This window comes from Panthera onca, chromosome D1, assembly GCF_046562875.1.
Source record: "Panthera onca isolate mPanOnc1 chromosome D1, mPanOnc1 haplotype 2, whole genome shotgun sequence".
Classification (NCBI taxonomy): domain Eukaryota; kingdom Metazoa; phylum Chordata; class Mammalia; order Carnivora; family Felidae; genus Panthera; species Panthera onca.
This window is the reverse complement of record NC_138348.1, coordinates 95,621,632-95,636,637: the sequence shown is the minus strand read 5'-3', so window position 1 is coordinate 95,636,637 and position 15,006 is coordinate 95,621,632.

The following is a 15,006-nucleotide window of genomic DNA, read 5'->3' as shown; positions in this document are numbered from 1 at the left end:
GTCCCCTTAGTGGCTTTCTAAGTGTTTGGGCAAATTTTGGCCCTCATGCCACTTACTGCCCAGCTTCCACTACTCAGTGGGTGATCCTGGTAACATATCGTGGCCCCTGCACTCCTGAGGTATCGTGGAATCCCAGCGGAACCTAGAAGCAGACACCCTGGACTTGAATCCTGTATTTGCTATTGATTAGCCACGTGACCTCAGCGAGGCAACAGGCTGGCCCGTGAGCCAGCATTTCTTCAAGCATGCACGGAAAAGAACAATACCTCCTTCTTAGCTTTGTTCTGGAAATGAAATAAAATAACGTATATGAAAAAGATCTTGAAAACTTTTCTTTCTTAATTTTTTTTTAATCTTTGTTTGGAAAGAGAGAGAGACAGAGTGTGAGCAGGGAAGGAAAGACACAGAATCCGAAGCAGGCTCCAGGCCCCGAGCTGTCCGCACAGAGCCCGGCGCGGGGTTCGAACTCACCAACCGTGAGATCGTGACCTGGGCCGAAGTCGGACGCTTAACCGCCGGAGCCACCCAGGCGCCCCGATCTTGAAAACGTTAAAGTGCTCTTCAGATACGACCTCTCCACTCACTCAACAAATGTGAGTCCCCATCCAGGCCAACATGAGAAATAATCTATAGACATCCTTCCTTGCGGAAGGTTATCACCAGTTTTTAAGAAGACAGAAGTTGTCTCCACGGGGGGCAACAACGAAGTGGACATTCGAATAGTGATCTGATAAAATCAGACCACGGAAAGGGTCGCCGGGTGCATCGTGGGCATGGAGGGCAAGGGGGGTGCTTATGTTCAAGTGGTTCGATTTAATATTTCACATGTCGGCCTGTGCGATCCCAGTTCCAGGGACTGAGACATGGATGCCCTGTTGTTGAAAAATCCCGTGAAGAAGAGAATATGACTTCGCTGGTCGCCTCCCTGACCCCAGTAGCAGTTTTCCATCATTTCATTAAAAAAGAAAAAAAAAAAAAAAAAAAAACGACCACATACTGCTCAATATGGTGACTGGCTCCTGGACAGTCAAGACGTTATTTTCAAACACATTCTTTCGTTGCTTTTCCATCCCCATGGGGCCCTGCACTAATTCCTGGCCTCCTGAAACCCCGTGGTTGGGCTTCCATCCTGCCGAGCAGATTTTCAAACAAAGTCCCCTTGCTGGGTGCATAGAACTGCCCTCCAGAGCCGCGGGCAGGCCTGTCGGGGGCTCCAATGCCGAATTCACTTCCCACATCTTGGACACGTCACTCTCTCCCCACTCCCCCCCTCTCCCCTCCCCCCTTCATTCCTAAATCCTACAGCCATGACAGAAATAAATTAGCCAGAGGTACAGGTCACACCTTGGAGAGCAGTAAACGTTCTGTGGGAAATCAATAGAGAAGATGGGATTCTCAAACAGCTGAAGCAGAAGGAATGATGCATTGATGGCTATACATAAACCAAACAAAGGAGCCTGAGAACAGCCTTCCAGGGAGGGGCCGGTGCCCTCCGGGTTCATTTATTCCAACACCTGAACCCGAGAGAGCACCGCAGAAAAGATGTTCCCCAGGCACCTCTGCTCCTGGAGCTTCCCCCCACCCCACCCCCCGCCCAAGAAAGGTTAAATGTTGCTATGCGAATATTTGTGAAAATTAAAAATGATGTTCAGATCGTGGATGCTAATGCTGCCCCCCAGCACCACCCCCCCCCCCCGGCCCCTGCCCCCCGGAAGCCCCCTGGGAGGGTCCGAAGCTGTGTGTGTGAGACATATATCTGGTTCCAGAAAAACTTCCCTCTGTGGCTGCTGACAGCAAAGGCAGGGAAGGACGGTTTTACACAGTTAACTGAGGCCATGTAATGCCTAAAGCCTGTGATGAAACAGAATAAGCTTCAGGCTCTCACTTAGACCCGGGGTTCTAGTCCCGGCCTCGCCACTCTGCAGCCAAAGGACCTTGGGGAGGCTCCCTGTAGAAAACGGACCGAGAGGCAACTGAGAGGGTTGAAAGGATTGAAACACGTGGTAGAAAATAGGCAGTCACTGCATGCTCCTTGCTTTCTTTCCCCTCCTCTACCTGATGATGAGTAGCTGTTTAATTTCTGTTGAGCTCCACAGTTTTACTCACCACAGACCTTTCACAGAGGTAGCCTCTGGTAAAAATGTAATCCAATAGGAAATCCAAGGTCTAGCAAGAAGAGGTGGCTCATGGGCTTTCGGTACCCCCACATCTGTATCAGCGCCTAAATGCCACCCCGAATGAATGATCTAAAGTAGCATGCTTGCTGCGTGAACACGGTGTCCAAGAAACCCCGCCCCTAAGAACCTCACACATAGAAATTCTGGAAATTGCATTTCTCTGTACCAAGAGCCCTCTTTTTTTCTCCCGTGTCCTTTTTTTTCCCCCCCCCGCTTCCACGAAGTGCGTTTGTTGAGTGATTTGGTTCTCTTTTCCTCCTCAGTTTGGGCCTCATCTTCCTCTCCCACCAGCTGAATTTCAGTAACGAAACAAATACTTCCAGTAGGTAAGCCCTTACAAACTATCTACTCCACTGTTTACATTCTCAGTGGCTTTTGGTTTTAATTGTGATGGAATATACATACTATAAAATTTACCATCCTTGCTCATTTTAAAACATGCAGGCCAGTGACATTAAGCACATTCGCATTTTGTGCAACCATTGCCAGCACCCATGCCCAGAACATTCTCATCCTCCCAAACTCAAACTCTGTACCCATTAAAAGAATAACTCCCCACTTCCCATTTTCCATATAAGTGGAATCTTACAGTAACTGTGTGCGTGTGCCCGGTCTGCCTCCCATAGCGTGAGGTCCTCAAGGTTCATCCATGTTGCGGCACATGCGAGAATTCCTTTCCTTTTTAAGGCTGGATAATATTCCATTGCATGTATACGCCACGTTTTGTTTATCCATTCAGCCACTGATACACCCTTGGGTTGCCTCCATCATTTGGCTACGGTGAATAATGCAGCCATGAACATGGGTGTTCAAATCTCCCTTTGAGACCCTGCTTTCAATTATTGTGGGTCAGAAGTGGAATTGTTAGATCACAGGTAATCCCATGTTTACCTTTGTGAGGAACCGCCATATTGTTTTCCACAGCAGCCATACTATTTCACATTCTCACCGACAGGGTACGGGGTTCCAATTTTTCCACATCCTCACCAACTCTTGTTATTTTCTTTTAAGTAGCCATCTTAATGGGGCGGGGTGGGGGGGGCGGTTCTCCCAACTTCTCAGGGAGTATGTGGAAATAGACGTGTGTCAACAATTCGTTTGGTACCCTTGGTTTGTTATCCATTTCTCACGGCATCTGGGAACTTCCTATGGTTGATCCAATTCTGCTCTGGCTACGTTTTCTGTCTGGTTCCCCTGTCTTTTCAAAGACGTCCACCTTCCAATAATCTGGCAAATACAAAGTTAACTTGGGCAAAAAAAGAAAAAAGAGTTTCCAATATTCCGATATAAACCGGTTTGCCCAGCACTGCCCGCAAGACCACCTCCCATCTAAGTAAGTGAAGGAGAAGCCTTTTTTTAGAACAGAAAAGCAGAAAGCACGAGAACTCTCCGGTAGCAGCTGAGGGGGAAGGAATAACCACAGGTAAAGCAGGCCACATGTTTAAAACTCACTTTAATGGTGATCCCACCTGAGGCAGTTCTCACTGGTCTTCCAGTCCTCAGGTGTGAAAACTGAGGTACAGGGGAGTGAAATTAATTTACTCGAAGTCACACAGCTTGGAAACTCCAGAGCCGGAACCCAAATCCCAGGCATTTCGTTCCAAATTCTGTTTTTAAGTTACAGGATACTGCCTGATAATTACAGGGATTTTCGACTGCTGAAGCTGCAAAATTTTTAAGGACTGATTTGTGGGGGAACAAAAGGAGAATTTCGACTTGCTGTTCAAGTGGAGTGGCTCCCCCAAAGGCAGGTGGTGTGCAAAGAGCTCATTAAGCACTGTGGGAACGGACTTGCCCAACTCTGGACAATACCCGGTGATGGATCCCAGATTGAGGCAAGGCCGGCATCTCCCATCGAAGGAACTCGCGGAAATACTACTCAACGGCTGAGAGGCTATCGGACCACCGCTGCCTTTTTCCACCTAAAAATGCTTCCCGGATGTCTTCCTAATTCTACATGGTGTTGTATGCTCAGTTGGCCGATCCGGTGAACTCTCTTTGCCTCCGTGGCCATATACCCTCTCCCCTCCCAGAAGGTTTCCTCCTCTTTAAACTCCCCACAGGGATACCGTGAACTTAAAGAAGCTAAGGTTGGTAAAGCATCAAACCTAGTGGAGGATACATAATAGATGCTCAAGAAACCAACACCCACCTACAGTCCCCAACCCCCCACGGTGACCTTCCCTTCCCAGCATGGACAAGCGACCGAAGGGTCGTGGCAAGGCACCGAAACTCTAAAGCGTTTAAGAATGTTAAATAGACATTTAAAATCTTGATTCGTCAGCCACAGTCCCTGAAATCGGCTTCATGCTCGGGTACCATCACACCTGTTTTGACGCTTTGCCCTTCAATTCCTACGTACCATTTGTTCCGGCGAGTGCTCTGCCCTCTGTTTGGTTTTGCGGGGCTGTGACATGCACTGACAGCCCTCTATGGGGGGGGGGGGGGGGGGGGAGCCTCAATTACAAAGCACTGATTTAGTCAGAAGTGGACGACCCTGGAGCTGTCTCTCTCTAAGGGGATCTTTCTAACATCATGCCACGTGTAAGCTCAGACACTCCATCAACCTCAAAGGCCCGGTCAGAAGGGCCAAGAAATACAAAATCGTGGCAGTTCTACAGCCTGTGTGCACAAGTGTCCCCATCTGCTTTTCCATGCCAACTGGATCTAGAAGCCCGGGATCTATAACCCCTGGCTAGCCACTCTTCCCTTCAGAGAGACATCTCACACGCCAACAGTCTGCTCAGCAGCAAGCGAAGGCCACCAGAGATGACTCAATTTGACTCAACGGTCCTGCTCACCCCAGACGCATCTGCCTGGATAACCTCCTGCCAGCCTCTCCCTGGGCAGAGACGAAGAACACCGCCTTTGCCCTCGCTACCTCCCTGCCAGTCAGCACCGTTTTTGTATTTTCAATAACAACGCCTTAAGCGCTACTCACAGGTTGATGGTCACTCACTTAGCACAACTGCCCTGAGAATCCGGGAGTTGAGCTGAAGAGCTGATTGGGGTTCACACTAAGAGTAACCTGCACTCACCTCGGGTGACACGGAACACAAAAAAACGACACGCGTCACTATTCGGAACACCATGGGGTTCGCCGCGCAAAGCACCATGCTGAATATTTTACAGACGTCATCTCACAGAATCCACCCAGCACCCCATGCTACCTACAAGGAAAACGAGACGCAGAGAAACCCAGCGAAGCGTGTGTGCTTGGTCACGATTCCATACGGTACGCACGTCGGGGTCCTACAGCTAGGATGCAGAGCCAGCTTCCCAGCTCCCTAAGTGTGACTGTGGGTGACATCCATAACTCTTCCAGCCCGGGTTTTCCCCTGCATCGTGGGACAAACAGTACGTAAAGCCCCTGACACACTTTCCCCCTTCATGAACCATGAGACTACTCATACGTACCCTCCGTACGTCCGTAACCCCTACGTAGATTCAAATTCCAAACCCTCAGTTGGGCAACCTGGACGCTCATCCAGCCTCTGACCCGGGGGGCATCAAGTCAGCCAGTCTCTCGGTTTTGTCTTTTGGCAGATGAAGATGTCAACACCGGTCCAGTCGATTTTAACAGGTGGCGTCAAAGATAAAAGGAAAGACGAGAAAGTTCCCTGAAAGGTCTGAAGGGCTTCTCAAATTTAAGAAACCATTATACTAACAGATCCAGTTGGAGAGGCTGTGGCACAAAATAACTGTCATTGTCCAAACCCTCCAAGTGAATGGGGAAACTGAGTTCAAGATGCAGAAACGCATCTCAAATCATTCCCGTGAGGGCGCAGGTGAAGTCTTAAACGGGAGCTTGAAGGCTCTGTGTGCTGGGTCTGACTCTGCTTCGGACGACCCGCTGCGCTCCGCTACAAAATATGGATACGATACTTGCCTGCCCCAAGCCCCGTGGGTAGGGTGTGGGCAGGTCACAAAAACACTCCAAAAACTCTAGGCAAGAAAACCTCTGGGAAGTCCGTTCTATGCATTTTTAAAACTGTGACGTCAGCCTTTTCTTCTCCCACCCACTTTCCCTTGTCACAATCTAAATTTTATCCAGATGCGAACAGAAAGAGGCCTTCGGGTTTCCTTTGTGCCTGGAAAAGGTTTCAGTGCCATTTTTCGAGACACGGGTCATGAAGGCGGAACAGCATTGGAGAGGGGGTGCATTGATAGGAAAGGGGAATCGGAGAAAAGAATGCTCCAGAATGTGTGCCTCCTCTTTTTCTATACAGACAGAGCCAAGGCAGTGAAAGGGTCCCTGACGCCAGACAAATGCCCTTGGCCGTGGAAAGCCTTCCAAGCTGCGCTGTCCCAGAGCCCAGACGGCACGCATGCGCGCGCGCGCGCACACACACACACACACACACACACACACACACACACACACACTCTCTCTCTCTCTCTCTCTCTCTCTCTCTCTCTCTCTCTCTCACGGAGAACTGTGCTCTCCCATCCCCGAAAGGATTTGTTGTTTCAATTAAACTTATCAAGATCTATGCCACATGTTAGGGAAGAAAGGAAAAACCAAAACAAGCCTGAATTACTCTGGCTATCTCCTTGGGGATCAATCTATAACAGATAAACCACCACCTATGTGTGGGAGCCGCTATTACTTATGAAAACCAGAGGCAGGTGCAGAATTGCAGCAATTGGTACTAAATCAAAGCTCTGGGAGCAGAAGGAAGTGGATTTAGATGCATCCACTTAGCTTCTCTTCTTAGGTCTAAATCACAGGACGGGGAGCAGATCACAGGCCTGGCGGGGTCTGGCCTCTTCTTCCTCGTCTCCCCTGAGGCCCCTTCCCACTTTGCTCACTGCTTCAGCTGCCCAGTAAGAACAGATGGACAGAAGTTAAAAAAGAGCAAGGTCAGCTCCTCAGTGAAGTCCTATTTCACACCCTGCCCCACCTCTATCATCCCTTTCGCCCACGTAAAAATGGAGAATGACGGGCAGGGGGCTGCTACCTCTGATTCCGTCTGGAGCTATGGTATTTTCATTTACAGCCCCTGGATAGCTAGCTGGTCAGTCTGATTTACACATCGATAATATGTGATGCTTTGTAATCCAGCAAATATTTAATCCCTGGCTGATCAATAATCCTCGCCTGGCTGTTCTTATTTTGAAAAGAAATAAATCCCCTCTTACTCTTAAAAGTCTTGAATAAAACTGAACTGCTTAGCCCAGGATGCACCGTTCCTTCAAGAGGCCATGTGGCTTCATAACCTCAGCCCCCAGATGCTTTAAAGGGGCCGCCCTTGCTAACCTGCTTCTTCTGAGACCCTTACATCTCTCCAATCTGAGTTTTCTGTGCTATCACAATTGATATAGAAGACAGCACACTTCAAAGTCTGATGTACTTTCTGTTAATCCGAAAGGAAAATTATTAATCTAAACGAAACCAGGGAGTATATAGCATGCACTATTTTTTGCATTCACTGCTTACTATTCACCAAGAAGGTCTTGATTTAATTTCTGCGTTACAAACCTTGTTTCTGCCTTTCTCCAGTACTGTTTCCCTCCAAAACTACATTTTTAAAAAGAAAACTCGACTCCTACACAGATTCTAAAAACACTGTAGCCCTTTCTCAGAGTTACAGCTGAACACCGTGAGAAATTCACATTACACACAGAAAGAGAGGACTCTCCTCTCCAGAAGGGGCTCACAACGCCGCCTCAAAGCCCACCAAAAGTTCCAAAAACAACAGCAGCAAAAAACAAACTCTCTTTCATCTTTGGCAGTCACAAAAGCAGTAACTTTCACCAAACTAACCCGCGCCAAGAATTAATGTAACACAGAACACATCCACATTCAGACCATTATGGCTACATCAGCTTACCACAATATTTGTTTGAAAAACACATAATTTGTGGCAGAGAGAGAGAACTTCTAATACGAAAAGAGGCCCTTTCAAATGCAAATTAACCCAAAGACATATTTTCCCTGGGTTTGGAAAATCACTCCAACATATGAAAAACATACACTTTGTGTGAAAAAAAAAAAATTGGTGTATACCCACTCAGTTGAAAAGGCAATTAAATTTGCTGTAGATTACCTTCACAGTTGAGAAAAGTTAACTCCTGGTTCCATGAGTCCTTAAGGACTTTATTAGCATTCACTGACCTAAGCAGTCTTCAGTTCCCAGGTAGCAAAGTTTCTTTTCTTCGCCACTGAAATGCTCAAGTGGACATTGAAGGACATTGTATTACTGAACTGATCAGAAATGAACATTGTTTCCAATCTTCTGGCAGGAAGAAAGAAAGAAAGAAAGAAAGAAAGAAAGAAAGAAAGAAAGAAAGAAAGAAAGAAAGGAAAGAAAGAAAAAAAGAAGGAAGGAAAAAAGAAAGAGAAGGAAAGAAAGAAAAAGAAGGAAGGAAAGAAAGAAAGAGAAGGAAAGAAAGAAAGAAAAAGGAAAGAAAGAAAGAAAAGAAAGAAAAGGCAAAATGCAGTCTAATCGAGCATTCTTTCTGGTGGAAAAAAAAAAAAGTAAATCCAGTATTCTGGAACGAGTTCAAACATAGCTTGACAAGCTACAGGAGAATTTACACTGAGCATGCTTAGCCCCGCACGGCTTGCATGAGACACTCTTAATGAATATTACTTCCTTCCCACTGGCTATTCCTGCTGGAAGTCCACACCCACTCCTCTTTCAGAAGTCAGGAATTTCGCTTCAGCCAAAGTCCAGAAAACATGCTTATGCAGAGGCAAGGCCCCACCGATCCATAAACTTGCAGGTTGTGACCTGCGGGGTCAGTGTGACAAATAGAACACGGGGGTGAATTTTTTTCTGCCCTTGGTTATATTCTCAGCTTTGTGCCTCTCCTAAACTGCAGTTTCCCCGGAGAGAAGAAAAATGGACAGCTTTCTTGCTAAAGAACACCACGTCCTAAATGCCAGTTAAAGGCCTCTCGGATCAAGCCTCCAAACCCAGATTGGAATAAGAGTCATTTGCACACTAAAACAACATGAGGGTTTAGCTTCTGGATAAAACTGTTGGAAGATTTCTCCCCACGAGAAATTTCTGTATTCTTTCTGGTAACTTGTGCATCGTGTCTCTCTAAAATGCTACACACCAGTGCACAAGCTGAAAATATGTTCAAAATCCAGATTTGATCCGTCGTGCTGTGTCGGTGACACAAAAAAACAGTTTTATGTTTTAAGCAGTGCTGTCCCTTTGCCTTTTCTTAACTCTTTCTGTCATCTTTTTTGATAAGAGAACTGTAATTCTGGAAATTTAAAAATAGACGACACCTCGGACAGTCAGAAGGCAGGATTCTAACTCTGCAAATGAAAAAGATTAAGGAAGAGAAGGGAGAGGGGTAGGGACAGGGCCTAATATAGACAGCATAGGAATGGAAGGGCATTTTATATTTAAAGTAATGATAATAATAATAATAATAATAATAATAAAATATTTTTGTTGTCCTCGTATTTTCCGGGTGACATTTGCATGTTTCTACTCTCTATCAAATTGCAAACCATAAACATTATTAAATACTGTTTTGGAATGAAAGTGTGTATTTGCCTAGACACATACACAACACACACACACACACACACACACACACACACACACCAATTTGTGTTTGAAAAGAAGTGATGTCACAGAGAGTCAAAGGCAAGAGCAATGCTCTAAAGTGTACAAAGAAATATGGTGCACCCAGCCTTTGATGCAAAGCCTGCCTAGCCAGCATTGATTGCTTCGATTAATAAAAGGGACGTCGATGTTCCTTATGAGTAAAGCCCTTGCCTATCCGTACCTACAACCTTCTCCGCAGCTAGCTGCTCTGACATGTTCCCCTTATCTGAGATCCTTGCCTGCTGTTGAATAAATAAAATTTCCTCAGACATATTTTCCTTCCTGTAATTATACGGTTTTTGGAGAGTTTAGGCGTGGGGGTTGTTTGTTTTTATGCTTTGCCAAGGGGAAGAATAAAATTTAGCCCCCTCGTCCAACTGTGTTTATTTGTACTGTTACAGAGCAAACTAAGTTTTCCAGAAGCTAAAGCCCAAGAAGCCCAAGAGAAACCGAGTTTTGAAAGGCTAAATAACCCTCATGGCCTGGCATAAAGTACACGTAAAATAGGAAGGATGTTTTATCACTTGACCTAAAGTGATCGCCTGGAGAGCAGAGAGGTCCCACAGCACGGAGGGGAGAGACCCTTGTTCAAGGCCGGTGCTCTGACCCAGAGACAGCCTTGCCTCTGGACCATCAGGCTACGCCGCCTTTTGGTCTTCTCCCATGAGGACGGGCACACATCCCTGAATCCAAGCGTGCTGTTGATGGAAACAGTCATGCTTTTTCCAGCTTGAATTGTAAGACGATGCCATGCGAAGCTGTGATGGTCTCTACAATGACATCTCACTCATCTATTCGAATGACAAATATTTGCTGAGCCCCTACCGAGGCACTTCCCTGGCACCGGTAAGATGGACATAGTTCCCATCCTCAGGGAGCTTACACTCTGGTAAAAATGTGAATGAATAAATAAATAAACAAACAAACAAATAATAACAAATGTATTCACAAACTGGAGTAAGTGAAGAGAGGGAAGTAAAAGGGACATGAGACAGTAAGTCATGGAAACCAAGGCATGTGGGTCAGGGGCAAGGAGCCACGGAATCAGGAAAACGGGAGGCATGTCTGGGGAAATCATCATTGGCCAACGCAATAGGTACTAAAGAGAAAAATATGTGACATGTTTTGGTGAAGGCCCTGAATGCAAGATTATGGCATTTGGATTGAATATGGGGGTAATGGGAAGCCACTGAAGGATTTTTAGAGGGAAAATTCTACGTACACCTATTCATTTAAAAACCTGAAATGTTAGGGGCGCCTGGGTGGCTCAGTCAGCTAAACATCCGACTTCGGCTCAGGTCATGATCTCACGGCTCATGGGTTCGAGACCCTCTGTGCTGACAGCTCAGAGCCTGGAGCCCACTGCGGATTCTGTGTCTCCCTTTCTCTCCGTAACTCCACCGCTTGCTCCCTCTCTCTCTCAAAAATAAATAAAACGTTAAAAAAATTGAAATGTTAGCAGAATATAGCCATTTGTAGGAGAGATTGGGGATTAACATGAAAAGACCAATTTTTTGTAATAGCCTGGATGAGAGAGACGGAACCTCATCGAGGACAGTGCAATAGCGACAGAAGCTAATGGGAGAAGCCATACGGAAGCAGAACTGATAGGCTTTGACAATCTGACAGCTCACTGGGTCCGACGTGAGGATGAAGGGACATTTACGGGGAAATCCAGGAGTTCCCACCTCAGTAGCTCTGAGAATGGTGATACCCTGGGCAGAGATCAAGAAAATCGGGGAGGCGGGAGGGTCATGTCTGGCCCATGGCAGCCGAGACGTTTACTGGATGGCGGTATATTGAGTTGAAGAGTGACGACAATATCCAGCCTACCCTGGATAGCTGGGGGTTATGTTTTAGTTGGGAATTATGTTTCACTATTAATAGAATTAGTTGGGCTTTCAGTTGGGAATTACGTTTCGCTATTAATAGGAACCCGATTACAGTCTCTTCAACACCCACAGATTTATTTTTCTGTCATTTGAAAGAAATTCGGAGGCTGATCGTTGCGAAAGAATCTATGCTTCCTACGGGACCTACAGATAGCCACGGAGGTGATGGATAAAAGGTGCCTTTTATTAACCCTAAGGTAAAGGTGACGGGCAGCCAACAAGGAACTTGCTTAATTCATAGAACAAAAAAAGTCGAGGATGGATGACCAGGAAACTGAAGGTAACCACTCTACTAAAAAAAAATCACAATCTTTTGAGCAGTTTCTGGAATAGATCCAGAACCCTTTTTTTTTTTTAATTTTTTTTTTAACGTTTATTATTTTTGAGACAGAGAGAGACAGAGCATGAACGGGGGAGGGTCACAGAGAGAGGGAGACACAGAATCGGAAACAGGCTCCAGGCTCTGAGCTGTCGGCACAGAGCCCGACGCGGGGCTCGAACCCACGGACCGTGAGATCATGACCTGAGCCGAGGTCGGACGCTTAACCGACTGAGCCACCCAGGCGCCCCGATCCAGAACCCTTTGATTGAAGGAGAGGCTAAGTTCCCGTGAAGAAAACTTGTGGAACACAGCAAGCATATATGAAAGTAACTTTCCCAATTCTTCCCCAAAAGGCAAAGTGATAGGACGAAAGTCACTTATTGAGAAAAGGGGAGTGAGGAGGTATTTTGAGAACGCATTGAAAGCTCAGCCTTCATGGCTACCCTGTTGGAGTGGGGGCTTTGGGGAACAGGGAATAAATACACGGAGTCTTCTCCCAGGTCCAAGTTATAGTAACCCCATTTATTCACAGGCCCACCGAGAGAGTCAAATGTAAATCAGAACTTTAAAATTGGCAGGAGCCACACCTTAGCTCCTTGGACGGTGAAATAAGAGTTAGGGAGGAATCCAAGAGGAATCACAACTTCCGGCTAAGACAGTAAATCCAAACGGTACTTTATCTCAGGGGGCAATGGCAGAGAAAACACACCCTCAAGACCCAAAACTGCAGGGGTGATGATCCCCATCATATCCCATTTCATCCACCATTCTGGGCCCTTCAAAACCCAGATGGATTGTGACGGATGACACGATGTACAGAAAAGTTGACCAGGTAGCGAAAAATACCCCAACTGCAGCCACGTTGCCCGATGTGGGATCTTTGCTAGATGCAGAGCCTTAAGCACATGGGATTCAGAAAGCCACTTATCTGGCAAATGTGTTCCATTCCATCTCTATCAGAAGGTAGGATCAGAAGCAACTTGCATCCGTGTGCAATGGACAAAGTATATGTATACACATTTGCCCCAAGGCTACGCTTCCTCTTTAATATTGTCTGAAAGTACCGAACAGTTTGGACATTTCATAGAACACCACGTTGTTCCACTGTATTGATGACATCCTGTTAGTCTGGCTAGACGAACAAGAAAGGGCAAGTATTGGAAGCCTTAATGCAACACATGTGCTCCTGACAGCCGGAAATAAATATTACAGAGAATTAGGGGACCACCGTATCAGTGAGGTTTTTAGGGGAACACTGTTTTGGATCATGCTGGGACTCCCTCTCTGAATTAAAGTACGCATTATTGGGGTGCCTGGATGGCTCAGTTGGTTAAGCATCCAACTTCGGCTCAGGTCATGATCTCACAGTTCGTGAGTTCAAGCTCTGCATCGGGCTCTGTGCTATCAGCTCAGAGCCTGGAACCTGCTTCAGATTGTGTCCCCCCCTCTCTTTCTTCCCCTCCCGCATTCATTCTCTCTCTCTCTCTCTCTCTCTCTCTCTCTCTCTCTCTCTCAAAAATAAACATGAAAAAATGTTTAATAAATAAAGTACATATTATTGCATTGTATGCCTTCCACCACTAAAAAGAAGTATATGCCCAGTAAACCTTTCCATATTCCACAGGCAGCATATTCTACTTTTAGGATGCTGCTCTGACCCATTTGTCGGGTAACATAAAAGTCTTCTAGCTTCAAGGAAGCCCTGGAACAGGAATCGAGACCACGCTGCAGGAAAAACCAACCACTTGGCCATATGTCCCAGAAGAGCCTATGATACTAGATGTTTTATCTACTATAAGAAAAGACATCATATGGACTTTATAGCAAACTTGGATGGGAGAATCACAACACAAACTCTCAGGGATCCACAGCAAGACTATGCTTTCCATAACAGACACCTCATTACTTTGACACAACACTCCTTGCATGGCTACTGGACCAAATGCAAACCAGCATGTTTTGGGCCAGCATGATCTGACACATTTGGGAGACAGACAATCTGACCACAGGATAGTAAGGGACCATATGGCCAGGACTACCCAGTAGGGACCGGATTCTATCAGCCAACTGTACGAACTGGGGGGAATCTATGTTTTGTAAGCTCGGGAGGGCCCGATAGCCCTTCACTGGAAGCCGGAAGCAGAAGACCAGGACCAGGCATCGACGGTATTGCAGGCACACACAAGGTGCCTGAGCAGGTGGCCGAGACCCCCGTGTCATCCGCCAGTGCTGCTAAGTTTGGTTCAGGACTGGGCTGGTTCAGTATGTGGCTGCAAGAAAAGCAGGGGCAGCTGTGGTGCTACAGCCCCACTCCAAGATGGCACCCAAGGACAGTGGCGGGTGGAAATTCTCCTAATAGACTTCAGGTGAAGAGCCTGTACATCTGCTTTGTGTCGAAAGAGACGTGGTCTGAGGTGAAAATATACACGGACTCTGGGGCAGTAATGACTGACGTGGCTTACTGGTTAGAACATCGAAAGTCTGGAAGATTCCGCACAGGAGGTTGGGGGGAAAGGGCACGGGAACGGGAGTATAGGGGAAAAAATCACCAAGTATGAAACTCTCTATTGCTGGCTGTGCCCACAAGAGGGCACTCACATGGAATAAACACTAAACAACCAAGTGGACAGAATAATGAATCCAGTCACCATAATCCAGCATAATAGGTTTATTAACAAAGTAGCAATGGTGCTCCTTGGATGGAGGCTCTTCACGGGCCCAGCAGCACGGAGTACGACTCACTAGTGCTGGTCTAACTACCGATGCTGCCAAACACTAAGCCTGCCAGCCGCAGAGACAAACAGAGAGCCCCGGATGTAACCCTATCACTAGAGAAGACCAGCAAGATGTTAGCGGCAAGTTTATTACACCAAATCTCTTGCATGCTGCAAGGAGCGAAAATTCCTCTTTACAGGACACCCCGAAACCCAGTTATGGGTCTGCCTATCCTGCCCAAAAGGCCTTGGCCGGCACCGCCACCCAAGAGCATGCAAAACGTTTGATCCGCCAGCACAAAATGCCACGTAGCGTTGACCTGTACC